This window comes from Microtus pennsylvanicus, chromosome 1, assembly GCF_037038515.1.
Source record: "Microtus pennsylvanicus isolate mMicPen1 chromosome 1, mMicPen1.hap1, whole genome shotgun sequence".
Taxonomy (NCBI): domain Eukaryota; kingdom Metazoa; phylum Chordata; class Mammalia; order Rodentia; family Cricetidae; genus Microtus; species Microtus pennsylvanicus.
In genome coordinates, this window is record NC_134579.1 from 218,375,566 (window position 1) to 218,388,887 (window position 13,322).

Genomic DNA, 13,322 nt, shown 5'->3' on the forward strand with positions numbered 1-13,322 from the left:
ATCGCTAGGTGCCTTACTCACACACATATCTTTTTCCCGGCCAGCTTTGAAAATAGATGGGCTGAACAAAACCAGGCTTTTCAGACAAGCCCTTAGGGACATTTTCTGGGGCACCAAAGCCTCCCAGAGGTAATTGTGAAAGTAGAGAGAGACTGTGCCCACATGCAGATTCTGGCTGCTGGCACAAGCCCAGGGCTAGCAGACAACCACCACCCTGCTTAAGGCAAACCCGAGAAGTGATCAGCTTTGACACTGAATTAAGAACTCCTAGCATTTTCCACTCAGGAACTGGAAAGCACACATCTTTGAGGGTGGTGTACATCAAATTGTACCCGCTGTATTATTTCAATGCCCTACAAGGTGAAATATGTGTATTTTGAGACCTGGAAATTTATGGTTATGAATAACCATGATCAAGACAGCACTGGCATTCTTTGGGAAATGGGGCAACCACTGTCTTTCAATTTCTTCTTAAAGTTACGTGATCTCTACCCTCTTTTTTGTTTGCTAAGCCAGGAAGATCACATCAGCTAGGCTGGGCAAGATTCCCAAGTCACTCAGCTCCCAGAAGCAGAATCCAGTCCCTGCCCACGTTGAGTCTCTACCCAACGCTGCTCGCCTGCACTGCCTCTGAAAGCGCTGTGGCCCCAGACTTTCTCTTCCACTGTGTGACGTAGTCACGAAGGATTCCAGCATCTCTCAGCAGCCGGGTCCCCACCCAGCCTGGCAGGGTGAGGCTTTCATGAGCCCTGGCTCAGCCGCTGGAGTTTAGAAATCATTTTCTTTATTAACTAAGTCCAACTGTGAATTCAGTCCTTTCACACGTCTTAAAATCCCTTTGTAAAAGTCAGCAGGAATGCCTCGGGCCAAGGGTTGAATCTGGTACTGAGGGAAGCTAGGAAGGGAACACGAATTGATGTATCCTAGAAAAGATTTCACTATCAGGAGATCCACAGAAGCAGAGAACCCCCAAGCATCTCAGCATGCCCGGAAGTCACACCGGCATGCTTCTTCAACATCACATGCTTGGCTTGGGAAAAACGTGTTTCCCATTTAAAACAATGTAATATATTCCATCATTTTGCATTTTATTATGCTCTTACTGACATCATAAGGGACAGCAAACACTCCTGAGGGTCACCGGGGGTAGGGCAGTGACAGGTTTCCTAGGGGTTGTAGTCAGTGTGTTCAGCAGCACAGAGCTGGGCACTGTGAAATTTCTGTAGAGAGGCCATTGCTCAGAGAGCTCAGAGAGTGCCCATAGTATTTCTCTTCCTATAGGAAGATGCTGCATACTTCACCTGATACCCACTCCTTAGCAGGTGGAAAGTTCCAGAAGGTTCCTCCCACACCACTGGGAGTCTTCTAAGGCAAGCTTCAGTATTTACACTACTGACCCAAAGGTTCCAGGTCCACACGTATCAAGCCACAGAAGAGGGCAGGGTGGGGGTGATTCATTCAGGTGATACAAAAGCTGCTGGCTCTGGTCAGTCTCCCACCTGCTAGGCGACTCTAGGCAAGTCACCAGCTTCTTCTTTACCTGTGCAGCTGTAAATCTTGGACTCTGAGGTGATTGGCTATGTTTTCTCTCTAGGCTGCCCCATTTTGCGTGCTGGGGAGGAAACTGAGGAAGCCCTGCTAAGCCCTATGGATCAAGTCCCCAGCTTCTGAGGATGCAGAGGAGTAAGAACCTCAGAGGAGTGTGGGGATCTGATATTGGCTGCAACATCTGCCTGGGCCACTTTATACACCCCAGTGCTATGGCAGAGGGCAGCCCTGGCTATGTCTAAAGAATGGCATGGACCAGTCACCACGGGGTCAAAGGCTTTAGTTCACCTGTCACTATGGCAACAAGGGCAGGAGACATCACTGTGGCAAACCAGAGGTACGTGATGGGAGGAGGGGGCTCTGCCTGCTCTACGTGCGTTCTCGGTCCACGGGAAGCAGGACGGTGCTATCCTGTCGCAGTCTGTGGGAAACAGGAAACACAGACCCTGGGGTGGCTGAGCCATAGTCATGGGTAGACTAAAATGCTAAAGGCCTACGTATGGTTGGGAAGAATCAGATTTACTTCAAACGATTTTTTTTAATTTATTTATTTATTAAAGATTTCTGTCTCTTCCCCGCCACCGCCTCCCATTTCCCTCCCCCTCCCCCAATTAAGTCCCCCCCCCAGCCCGAGAAGCAATCAGGGTTCCCTGTCCTGTGGGAAGTCCAAGGAACCCCTACCTCCATCCAGGTCTAGTAAGTTGAGCATCCAAACTGCCTAGGCTCCCACAAAGCCAGTGCGTGCAGTAGGATCAGAAACCCATTGCCATTGTTCTTGAGTTCTCAGTATTCCTCATTGTCCGCTATGTTCAGAGAGTCCGGTTTTATCCCATACTTCAAACGATTTTTATATTGTTCAGCAGAAGTAAAGCATCAGGTTTGCTGAAATGGAAAAGTAAAAGAACAGATTTACTTACTTATTGATTGATTGTGTGTGTATACCTGTGGGGGTGGGGGACAGGTTATATGTTAATATGTCAATCTTCGTTGCTATTCCTCGAGATCTGCTCACTTAGTTTTTTTTAGATGGGGTGTCTCACTGGCATCTTGAGCTTTCTGATCAGGCTAGACTGGCTAGCCAGTGAGTTCCAGGAACCCACTGCCTCTGCCCCTGCCTCTTCAGATTACAGGTACACGCCACTATGCCCTACTTGGACCAGGTGCCGGGGGTTGAATTCAGGTCTTCATGGTTACGTAGTATACATTTTACCATCACGTCATCTCTAAGCCTCAGGAACAGCAGGATCATGAGGGCAGTTCTGTATGTGTAAGCAGAGACGCTAAGGAAATCAAGCTGGACCAAACTAGAAACCTGCCTGATGCCTGTGACCCAGTGGGGCTTAGCGGACACACGATCTGCCCAGGGAGTTTCTCTGAGATGTTATTCTCATGATGGCAAAGTGAAATGCTGTCATCCAGAAACCCCTACTGCACCCCAGGCCCAGCTCCCCAAGATGCTGCCTGGAGGCATAAACCTTGCAAAGAAGCTAAGACAGTGGTATCAGTTCACAGTGGCCAGGTCTATCCAGCTGCTCACATCTACAGGAATCATGGGAGCCCAGTGCCCTCTGTCTCAGTCAGAAGCCCCACATTTGACCTCCCCACATGACAAAGTCCTAACAATGGCAGCTATGAACGGAGCTGGCTGAGAGGTGAAGGAAAAGCATGGATCAATTCAATACAAGGTGTCCTCAAAAGAGGACAAGGACAGGAGAGGGAATGTGGGGTAGCTGAGGACATAAGAAGCCAGACAGCCATTACACAGTCCAGGGAATGAGGAGAGTGCAGTGGCCGTGTAGCACGGTCCCTAGCAGGTGTCAGGTCTCAGTCCGCTTGGTCATCCATAGCTCAATTCTGTAGACCGGGTGGCTCAGAAGCAGCATACATCGGTTTCATACAGTTATTGGGCTTCAGGGCTACAGCAGATCTTTGTGAAGGTTACTTGCCAGGCCATACACACATTCAGCTCTGTCTTCACAGGTGGAAAGGGCTGGGAGCTCCCTGGAGCCTTTTATGAAATTGCCAAACCCTTCACGAGGGCTTTACCCCATGACCCAACCAATCACTTCCCCTTTCTCATTTTCCTGGACCATCTCCTTTGGAGCAAAGATCTCAACAGGTCAGTTTTGGAGGGGCACACATGCTTAGGCACATAAGGGTTGAGAAAGAGGGGGACCCTGGCTGACTAGCATTTGGATCTCCAGCCTTCAGAGCTGTAAGTCCTGTGGTTTAGCCTCTGGGGACTCTGTGGGTGTGAAAATGTATTCATAAAGGAGTGCCTTTCCATCTGTGCATGGTGGGGTTGGATGATGTTCAATGTACTCCCTGCTTACACACACCTCCTACCCTCATCTATCTATGTATCTATGTATCTTATCTATTATCTATCTATCTTCTGTCTATCTATCTTCTGTCTGTCTGTCTATCTATATATCTATCTATCCATCAATCTTCTATCTATTTATCTAACTTCTGTCTATCTATCTATCTTCTGTCTATCATCTATCTATCTATCTATCTATCTATCTATCTATCTATCTATCTATATCTATCTATCTATCTATCTATCTATCTTCTGTCTATCTATCTTCTGTCTATCTATCTATCTATCTATCTATCTATCTATCTATCATCTATCTATTTATCATCTATCTATCTATCATCTATCTATCTATCTATCTATCTATCTATCTATCTATCTATCTATCATCTATCTATCTATCTATCATCTATCTATCTGTCTATCTATCTATGTATCATCTATCTATCTTCTTTCTATCTATCTTCTGTCTATCATCTATCTATCTATCTATCTATCTATCTATCTATCTATCTATCTTCTATCATCTATCTATCTATCATCTATCTATCTATCTATCTATCTATCTATCTATCTTTCTATCTATTATCTATCTACCTATCTACCTATCCATCTACTTATCTACCATCTATCAATGTTTACCTATTGTGGTGCTGGGTCAAACACAGACATGGCTGGCAGTCTTTTTACAATGCCACTACTTCCCTATCCCTAAAATTATCATTTAAATGTCTACATGATCTCACAAGCTACAGACAGCTCATAACTTGGGCACCCTTCCTTTGTGACCATCTTGCAGCAGCAGCAGCAGCAGCAGCAGCAGTAGCAGCACCACCACCAGCAGCAGCAGCAGCAGCAGCAACAACATAGCAGCACAGGAGCTATGCACAGCAGCTGTGCACATATATGTGGTCCTGTGTTTTGGGGAGATGGAAGCTGAGAACACAGTGATGAGGAGAGAATTAGGGATGAGATGTGTAGGTGTAAGGGGAGACTGTTCATTCCTGGCCACACAGATCCTAATAACCACACAGAAACAATATTAATTACAACACTGTTTGGCCAATAGCTCAAGCATAACTGACTAACTCTTATATCTTAAATTAAGCCAAATTTGTTAATTTGTATTTTTACCACAAGGTTTGGATTCCTGCCTTGCTATTCTCTGCTAAGCCATTGCCTGAAACAGATTTATTCATTTATTAATGAAAGCAACAGATTTACAGAAGAACTTCCCAATCATGTCCCCTTTTCTGTCTAAATAAAAGTAAGGTTTTAACTTTAATATAGTAAAATTACATGTAACAAAACAATTATCAAGCAAGAATTATAATTACAATATTTAGTCCATTTACATTTGGCAAATTAAAGAAAATACTCTATCATCTATCCTATCTTTGTGAGTCTAAAGTTTCATATCTAATTTATCTTTTATTATAACTATGGAAAACTATAACTATCTGTCTTTAACTCTTCAAAGACCCCAAAAGGATATACTATTACCTACGTAAATAGGAAGTTCATTGTAAGCAACTTCCAAAACTCTAGAATTGACAGAGACATTTTACTGCCCGGAAAGTCACCCAGAGTTCTTCTGTAATGTTGGGACATCCATCTTCAGCCTACAGGCCCATAGTGTCTGACATACTTTTCAGTGAAGCAGGAAATTTGAAGATCTGTTCTGCCTTGTACTGGCAAAGTTCATCAGTTGCTTTCTTCTGTGTCCTGCAGAATGTCTGATAGTATCCTCTGTGAAACAGGAACCCCAAAGGACCATCTCAACTTCTTTTGGCAAGTTCAGCAGTCATTTTTCTGTGGATGTGCATGTCTAGTTTACAGTATTCCATCAAGCAGTCCAGAAAAGAGCAGTTTCTTGCCCAAGTGGCTAGCAAACTCTATAAAGAGACTCTTTGATGTCCAACTTCCTCTTGAAGTAGATGGTGCTGCCAGGAGCAGACATGTCTCATTGTCATAAAAAGCCCTAAGTTATTGAAATATTTGAATGCCATTTTCTGTAGGTCTTTGAAGTTTTGAAGATTATCTAACTGAAATACAGCTCTGAATATCTAGAAAACCTAAAATGACTTTAAGTTTGACTATTATAAATGACTACCTATTAATCTATAATTTTTAATTATACATTATTTTTAAAAGAACTGCCTAAACATAATACCCTAAACAAAAACAGCAATACATATAACAAAATTGACCTTAAATTTGTATCAATAAACCAAAGTCAGTACTGATGTAAAGTATTCATTTCTATATCATATCCCGCTTTAAATAAAAACAAACATTTATAAATAATCATTTTGGAAATTTGGACATTGTTTTCTTCAAACTGCTTCCTGCTGTTTGTTGAGCAAAGTATTGTTAGGATCACAGAGATCTTTTGGGGGCTCTTGTTCCACATTAGCCTGGAAGGAATCCATAGGTCTTCATCTTCTGTGGAAACAAAAACAGAACCTCTTTTCCAAACAACATATCCATAGACCAAAATTTGAAGTCAAGGTACCTTTATGTTGGTTTAACTTAGCAGCCCCCAGAATCAAATGTCTCTCTGCCGACAAAACTTTCAAAGAAAACAGAATAATATGCATAATCCAGGCTCTCTGTGTATATTCCATCTTTATGTGGCTTATTTTTCTTTACGTAGGCTCAGCTTCCAGCTGGTGTCCTCACTGGAGACCTTGCCCTAACTGACGGAGGGACTAGATGCTAGGGGCCCGTCTTTGCTGTGTGTTACAGTCCAGAGCTGAGAACACAGTGTAGTCAATTAGCTCAGGCGGAGTACTGGGATTGACGGGACAGGGTTTTAGGACTAGGGGGTAAGGAGGTGGTGAATGACAAATAGACATAAGACTTAAAGAAATTGCATTTGAATGTATTTTTATTAGGTATGAGGCTTTTTTATATATAGGAAAGATTGTTTAACAGTATATATTGCTTTATGTGGTGTAGATTATTTTTAGAATTATTATATTAGATATATGAGAATAGATTTTTATTAGATGTCTCCAGTGTGAGTTTGTGGTTGGTTATGTCAGACATGGCTTGGCATAAGTTGTGATATAAATTTTTATTTTGGTTATGAGTTTATGGTATTTTAAGCTAAGGGTAAGTGGTTTGGTTAGTAGTTATATAGTTTATAGTTTTTTATATTTTTGTAATTTATGTAGAAGAACTTTTTTATATTTCTAACTTTTTAAAACCTTTTTTAAACCAATTTTAAGAAGTTATAGGTATTTATTTTTGTTTTTTATTTTTATTGAATTTGTTTTAATTGTTTAAATTTGTTTTTTGTTTTTTATTTATTAAGTACCAAATTAAACCTGGAAACCTTTTTAAAATGTCAACCCATTTTTTAATTAGTACTATATATTTTTGTATATGGCAATGGTTTATTAGTAGAATTTGGAAATTTAAACATATTATTTTTTGGCAGAAATTAGATTTTATTTTTTAGAACATAAGTAGGTGATGTCAAAAGTGTCAGGGTTTTGATGTAAGAAGTGTTTGACGACAAAGGATGGTCCTTCTGGGACAAAGCCAGTGGGCACCCATCCTGTGAGAGTGACTGAGCTGACCTCTTCCCCCATCTACTCTGTCTGGGCATCCTGAGTCTGCTGAATCCGGAATCTCTTCTGTCCCTTGGTTGCTGCCCTGTTCAGCTCTACCACACAAAGCTGTGTGCCTCGGTCGGGGTCTTGCTTCTGAGGTAGCAGCTGTGCAGCCTCTGCATCCCTTCTAGGGTACTCCTGTCCTCCATACTGGAGACAGCAGGTAGTTATCTGTCTTTATGAAGCTCCTTTCTGGGCCTGTTTGCAGACTGGAAGGCCTGGCAGCTTCAGTTGGCTGTTTCTCCTGCCGAGGCAAACCTTGGCTGGAGGGAATAAGCAGAACACGTCCAGATGTCAGGGTTTATAGCACCATCAAACAAAGGGAGGTGTCTAAAGTCCCAGACCGTGAGCCCTCAGCAAGGGCGGCGGCGTATCCCCAGTGCCAGCTACCCTGTCCGGTCTTGCCTGTGGCATACAATCATGGCTTTGTGTAACCTGGCAGGGGGACAAGAAGGTGTGGGCATGCTTGTGGTCGCTCACTCAAGTCAGGGACAGCCAGGGTGCCGCAGGAGGAATGAGACGAGAGGGAGAAGCCGTTCCAGGATGTCACATTGGTCTCTGCAACCACATTCCCATTGCAGCTGAATGGGTGTGGTCAGATGTCAAGACCTGAGAAAGTCAACCACAGGCCTGAGCAAAGGCAAGTTCCCTGGGCATCAGTCCCCTCGATGGAGGGAAGCTGTCAAGTGGCCACAGTGGGTGTCGCTGTCATTCAGCTTAGTCTACAGAGGCCTCTCTACCTACGGGTCTGGCCACGAGTCTCCAGAAGGCCCTGAGTCCAAGCGGAACACAGTCTCATATATACCTCATCCAACATCTCCCTGGTCTACAAGCATTCAGTGGTCAGGACTCCACACCAGGAGCCTGAGCCTTATCTCCCATTACTCAGAGGACAGTGTTGGTATAGGGGGTATCTGGGTTCACCCTAGACCCAGAACTCTGATCACCCCCACAGGACACAGCTGAAGAACAGCTGACTTGTCTCTTTAGCAGTTAAGAAAGGAATTTGCTGGCTGGCCTGGTTGCACAACTGTCTGGCTCACTTTCTTGCTTTGACTCTGTGGATATTATCCAGGAACTTGATTTTCAATTGTCACCCGTGTGTGCCTGAAATACAGACATGACAGGACTGTTGCCCTGATTCTGACCCTGGCCCGCACAAATGTCTCAAGAGACATGTAAAGCTTTTTGCCTGAAGCAGAAAGATAGAGGATATATGGGGGAGACAAGGGAGAAGGGAGGGAGGGAGGGAGGGAAGGAGAGAGAGAGAGAGAGAGAGAGAGAGAGAGAGACAGAGACAGAGACAGAGACAGAGACAGAGAGAGACAGAGAGAAACATGTCACTAAGGCCCTGTCTCACTGGCCTGAAGGCACCTGTATACACAGGAATTCTGTTTTGCACCAGCTGTGAAATATTTGTTTTTATTTTATGATAGACTCACATTTTAGAGAACTTGAAAATATGGAGATGGTCTTATCATGAAGGAGCTGGGGTCACAGGCACAGTAACAAGTGGATCAGACGTACTGAGAGATCCTGCTGGACATCCCCCAGTTCCTCTCCATCTGCCATCAATGGCGTAGAACAGCAAGAAGACCTCTTCCTCTGCTCTGTGGCTGGTTACATTAGCAGACACCATTCCCTAGGGAGAGTGCTGGTGTTCCCTGTTGGAATGCATGACCTCCTTGGTTTGGGGACAGGAAAATGGGGAGCAGCTTACAGGATGCATTTCCACAATACCCAGAGCAAACACTGTCAGCTCCCAGGTTCTGCCTGTTCCTTGCTGACAGCAACGTCAGACCACCCAAGTGGGGAGTCTGTCCCTCCAGGCAAACAGGGGATGCAAGAGGCACCAAGGGAGCCTTCCCGGGTCAGGTCCAATAAATCGTCTCCATGGTAATGCCACATGTCCTCCCCCAGTGCTGCGTGAGATACAGATGGCAGAAATGATGGCCCGCACAATTAAAACATGGGGCCCAAGATGGGCCACGTTGCACAGGGCCCAACTCTGGCAGGCGTTATTGGGGCTCCAACAGCGGCATGAGGCTGGGGCTGTATTTAAAACAAAATACTCAGAGGAAACCCGGCAACGTGTTCTGCAGATCTAGTGAGCGGTACCTTGGGACTGACAGTGGTTTCTGTTTGTTCATGAACGTGACTGTCTGAGTACAGACAACAGAGCACCCCACATTCCTGGGCATGAAGGTTATGATGGGATATCTGTCAAACGAGATAACATTTTTGGAAATGAGAAAAAAATCTTTGATGTTTAAGAAAAATAACAGTGAACTAGCAAGACTAGTGAGGCAGAGCCTGGGAGCTGTATTCTTTCTTCAGGTGACTGTGTCCTCTGCCACCCTTGTGAAGGAGAGTCTGCCTGAGGCCTGGCTCACTTGGAGGGAAGAGACAAGGGGGTGAGGGCAAGGACAGGGGTAGGTGTAAGGGTTGGGATAGGGCATGGCAGGGGTGGGGTGGGTGGGGGCAGTTTGGCGAGGCTTTTGTACCCTTAGCTCTCAGAGCAGGTGAGGAAAAAGTCCTAGATGTTGGCTTCTTCTGGGAAGAGGTGAGTGCTTCATCCCTGAAGTGCCAACTAAAGGCAACTCCTGGGACCAGCCTTGATTAAGTTAGCAGACCACCCACAAGCTGTAAATGGGTCTGTGTTCCAGCCGTGCGTGCGTGGTGACCGCAGAAAGGGAAGCTGACTCTGAAGCCAGAGGCCTTGGTTGATCTCAGCCACACCCATCCTTGCACCAGCTTAGAAGTCACCCGAGCAACACACGCTTCATTTCTGCTGCAGGTCCTTCATCTTTACTATAGTGTGGGTGCAACACACCCATTTCACAGAACTGTCACGGGCACCGGAAGAGCCTCGGAAGTGCTTTGTACGGGTGCTCAGCATATTTAACGAGCAATCAATGCACTTGTTAAAATAAATGGCAGCTAATAAATGTCAGTCATTGTTAGCTGCTGTAAATATTAGGACTAGTGAATGCCTCTTCAAACCCCAAAGATGGCATCCTCTCAGTGGCAGGCCTGTGGGAATTCTTTGATAGAGTGGCCTCTTGCCCTACATGCTGCATGTCAAAAGTTATATGTTAAAATCTGCCTACTGAGGGGCCTGGTGGCGTACACCTTTAATCCCAGCCCTTGGGAGGCGGAAGCCAATGGATCTCTCTAATTCTGAGTTGATTCCAGACCAACCCGGGCTCCACAGTGAGATCCTGTTAGAAACAAACCCATCTGCTTACTAAGTGGGATCTCTCGTGGTCTCCAGGTTTTCAGAAGCCAGCAGCTGATGGGGTACCATAGCTTGGCATCGTCTGCTTTAGGGGGACGAGCAAGAGGAAGCTGAATCTTCCTCGTATGCCTTGTGTTTTGCTGCATCGCCCGTGGTTTTCTTGAGATGAGTATGATGAGGAGCTTGAGCTGCTCCTTAGCAGGGTAAGTAGGAGCGCGGTCTCCCAGAGCTGGCCGCAAGCCTCTCGTAGAACCAGGCAATGACTACAAATGAGGCCCAGTGCCCAGAGCTGACCTGATGCACCACCTATGGCGTTCGGCTGTTTTGAACAAGGCACATGTCCTGTGGTCAAGCAATAAGTCCTGTTGTTCAGAGCTCAGGAGATCATAATCACCGATTGTTCCAGCATGAACTACCAACGGTGTTCTTGTGACACCACAGCACTGCCTGGTTCTGCTGTCGGGTGCTCTGTAGCCCTAGAGACCTGAGGCTGCACCCTGTTGATTTACATAGCCCATTTGCATATTAGACACCACTTGTGCCTACACAAACCGATTTCCAAATTCAAAGGGCATGAGGGTATGCAAACGGAGAAGAGTATCCCTAAGACAAAAGGTTTGAGCCTGCTGAATTCCTTTCATTACTGTTCTGCTTTTTTCTTCATTAAGAACTTCTAGATAAAAGAAAAAGCAAGTGAAAGTGTAATTAAAATGTTTTAGAAAATGAACAAAAATCCTGACTAGAACGTTCTCCCTCTAAAGCTGTTCTTATTGCTGTAAGAATTCCCAGCTGTCACGAGGAATGAGCAGCCCCAAATATACCGGTATTGTGTCTGTGTCACTGCTGTGCAATGGCCCCACACCAAGAGACCCAGGAGAAAGGACACTGAGGTTGGACCTGAGCTTGGGCACTGCGGGTGGTTCCCTGAGTGCCCTCACCAGACCTGGTCTTCACTGAGACAGCCTCTCCTGCTCTCAGTCTCTGCTGGGCCAGGGGCCTTTCTAAACACAAATCTAACTATGACCTCCTGCTTCTGAGAAACTGAATATACAAAGGGACAACAGCCAAGCCTCAGGTGTGAGGGGAACTCGTCCCACACCTATAGCCTCGCCAGGAACCATCCTGTCCTGTACACGACTCAGGAGCTACTCACTATGGCTGTCGGGAAGCTGGCTAGCATCTTCAGTGACAGGCAGGGATATAAAGAACAGGAGGCCAACTGGGGGCAGTAACAGCCCCCTTCCTATTTCAATAAGGCTACTCAGAGTTCTTACCTCCAGCTTCCCCTGAAGCCAGTGGTCCTTCTTTTCCTGCCTATTGGCTTTTCCATCTCATTGTGTGCAGATTTGCCCAGCCCAGTGGCCATAGGGTCCCTTGCACAGAGACCCTGATGTTCTATCATCACTCATTCTTTGAGGATAGACCTTTGTGCCCTTCTACTCTCCAAGGTCCTTGAAGGTGGCCGTCTATGCTCTTGGAGGAACTTGATCCCTGGATACCACACAGGCTTCTACCTATCTAGCCTTCGTGCAGCTCAAACCCTACTTTCAGCCTTACCTGCTTCTCCACGAATCCTCCCTCTCCTCACCTAACTCAAATCTGGCTGCACTGTGCTGACTGGGCCCAAATACTCCACAGTCCTCTGCATCCAGCTGCAGGTTCTGGAAGTCTACTACACGGTCTCTGTTCACTGCACCAGTTTCTGCAGAGTGGCCCCTTGACTCTACTTCTTCCCTCATGATAGCATCCAGTAGGGTTCATCACATACAGCAAGTGTTCAGTAAACAGGATCAGCTGGATCCTGAATAGATAGGGTCTCTCCTCATCCCTGCTGTCCTGATTATAAGAACAATGACTTGTTCCCAGAACCAGAGACATCAGTTTCCTCTCTCAGAGTCCCCAGTCCTGCTTCTGATCTAGCTCCTCCTTCTCAGTACTTCCCCAGGGGATTAGGTAGGGAGACACTGTCCTGGAAAGAGGCCATTCTTCCGAGGATACTGCCTGAATCCCACGTACGATGCAGTCAGGCTTCTGGGAAGGTGGGACGGAGGTTGAGGGACCCTGAAGATGCCCAGTGTAGTTCCTGCCTGCATCACCTGTGCATGCAGAGAGCCAATCAAAATGCCTCAGATTGAAAAATGCTGTCAAGAGCCACCCATGCTGGGGGCCTTAAGTCCTCGCTGTCAGGCACTGTAAAGAGCCACCCATGCCGGGGGCCTTAAGTCCTCGCTGTCAGGCACTGTAAAGAGCCACCCTGCTGGGGGCCTTAAGTCCTCATTGTCAGGCACTGTAAAGAGCCACCTATGCTGTGGGCCTCAAGTCCTCGCAGTCAGGCACGGTTACAGATCACAGGTGTTTTCGCGGCATCACAGAACCTGGCTATTTTACGTTCATTTCTCTATTCCAGTTGTTTCTGCTTTGCTCTGGATGGTCACTTGTCTGGATCGCCTGTTTTGACGTTCTGCATTATAAGTCCAGATGTCAGGGTGTCAGGTAGAAGGACCCCACTGTTTGCTGCTGCTCACAGGCAGGTACCTCTTTTCTCCTGGCTCTGCTCTTAGGCGACAGAGGGAGGCTGGGTTTGCAGGCTAAGCTC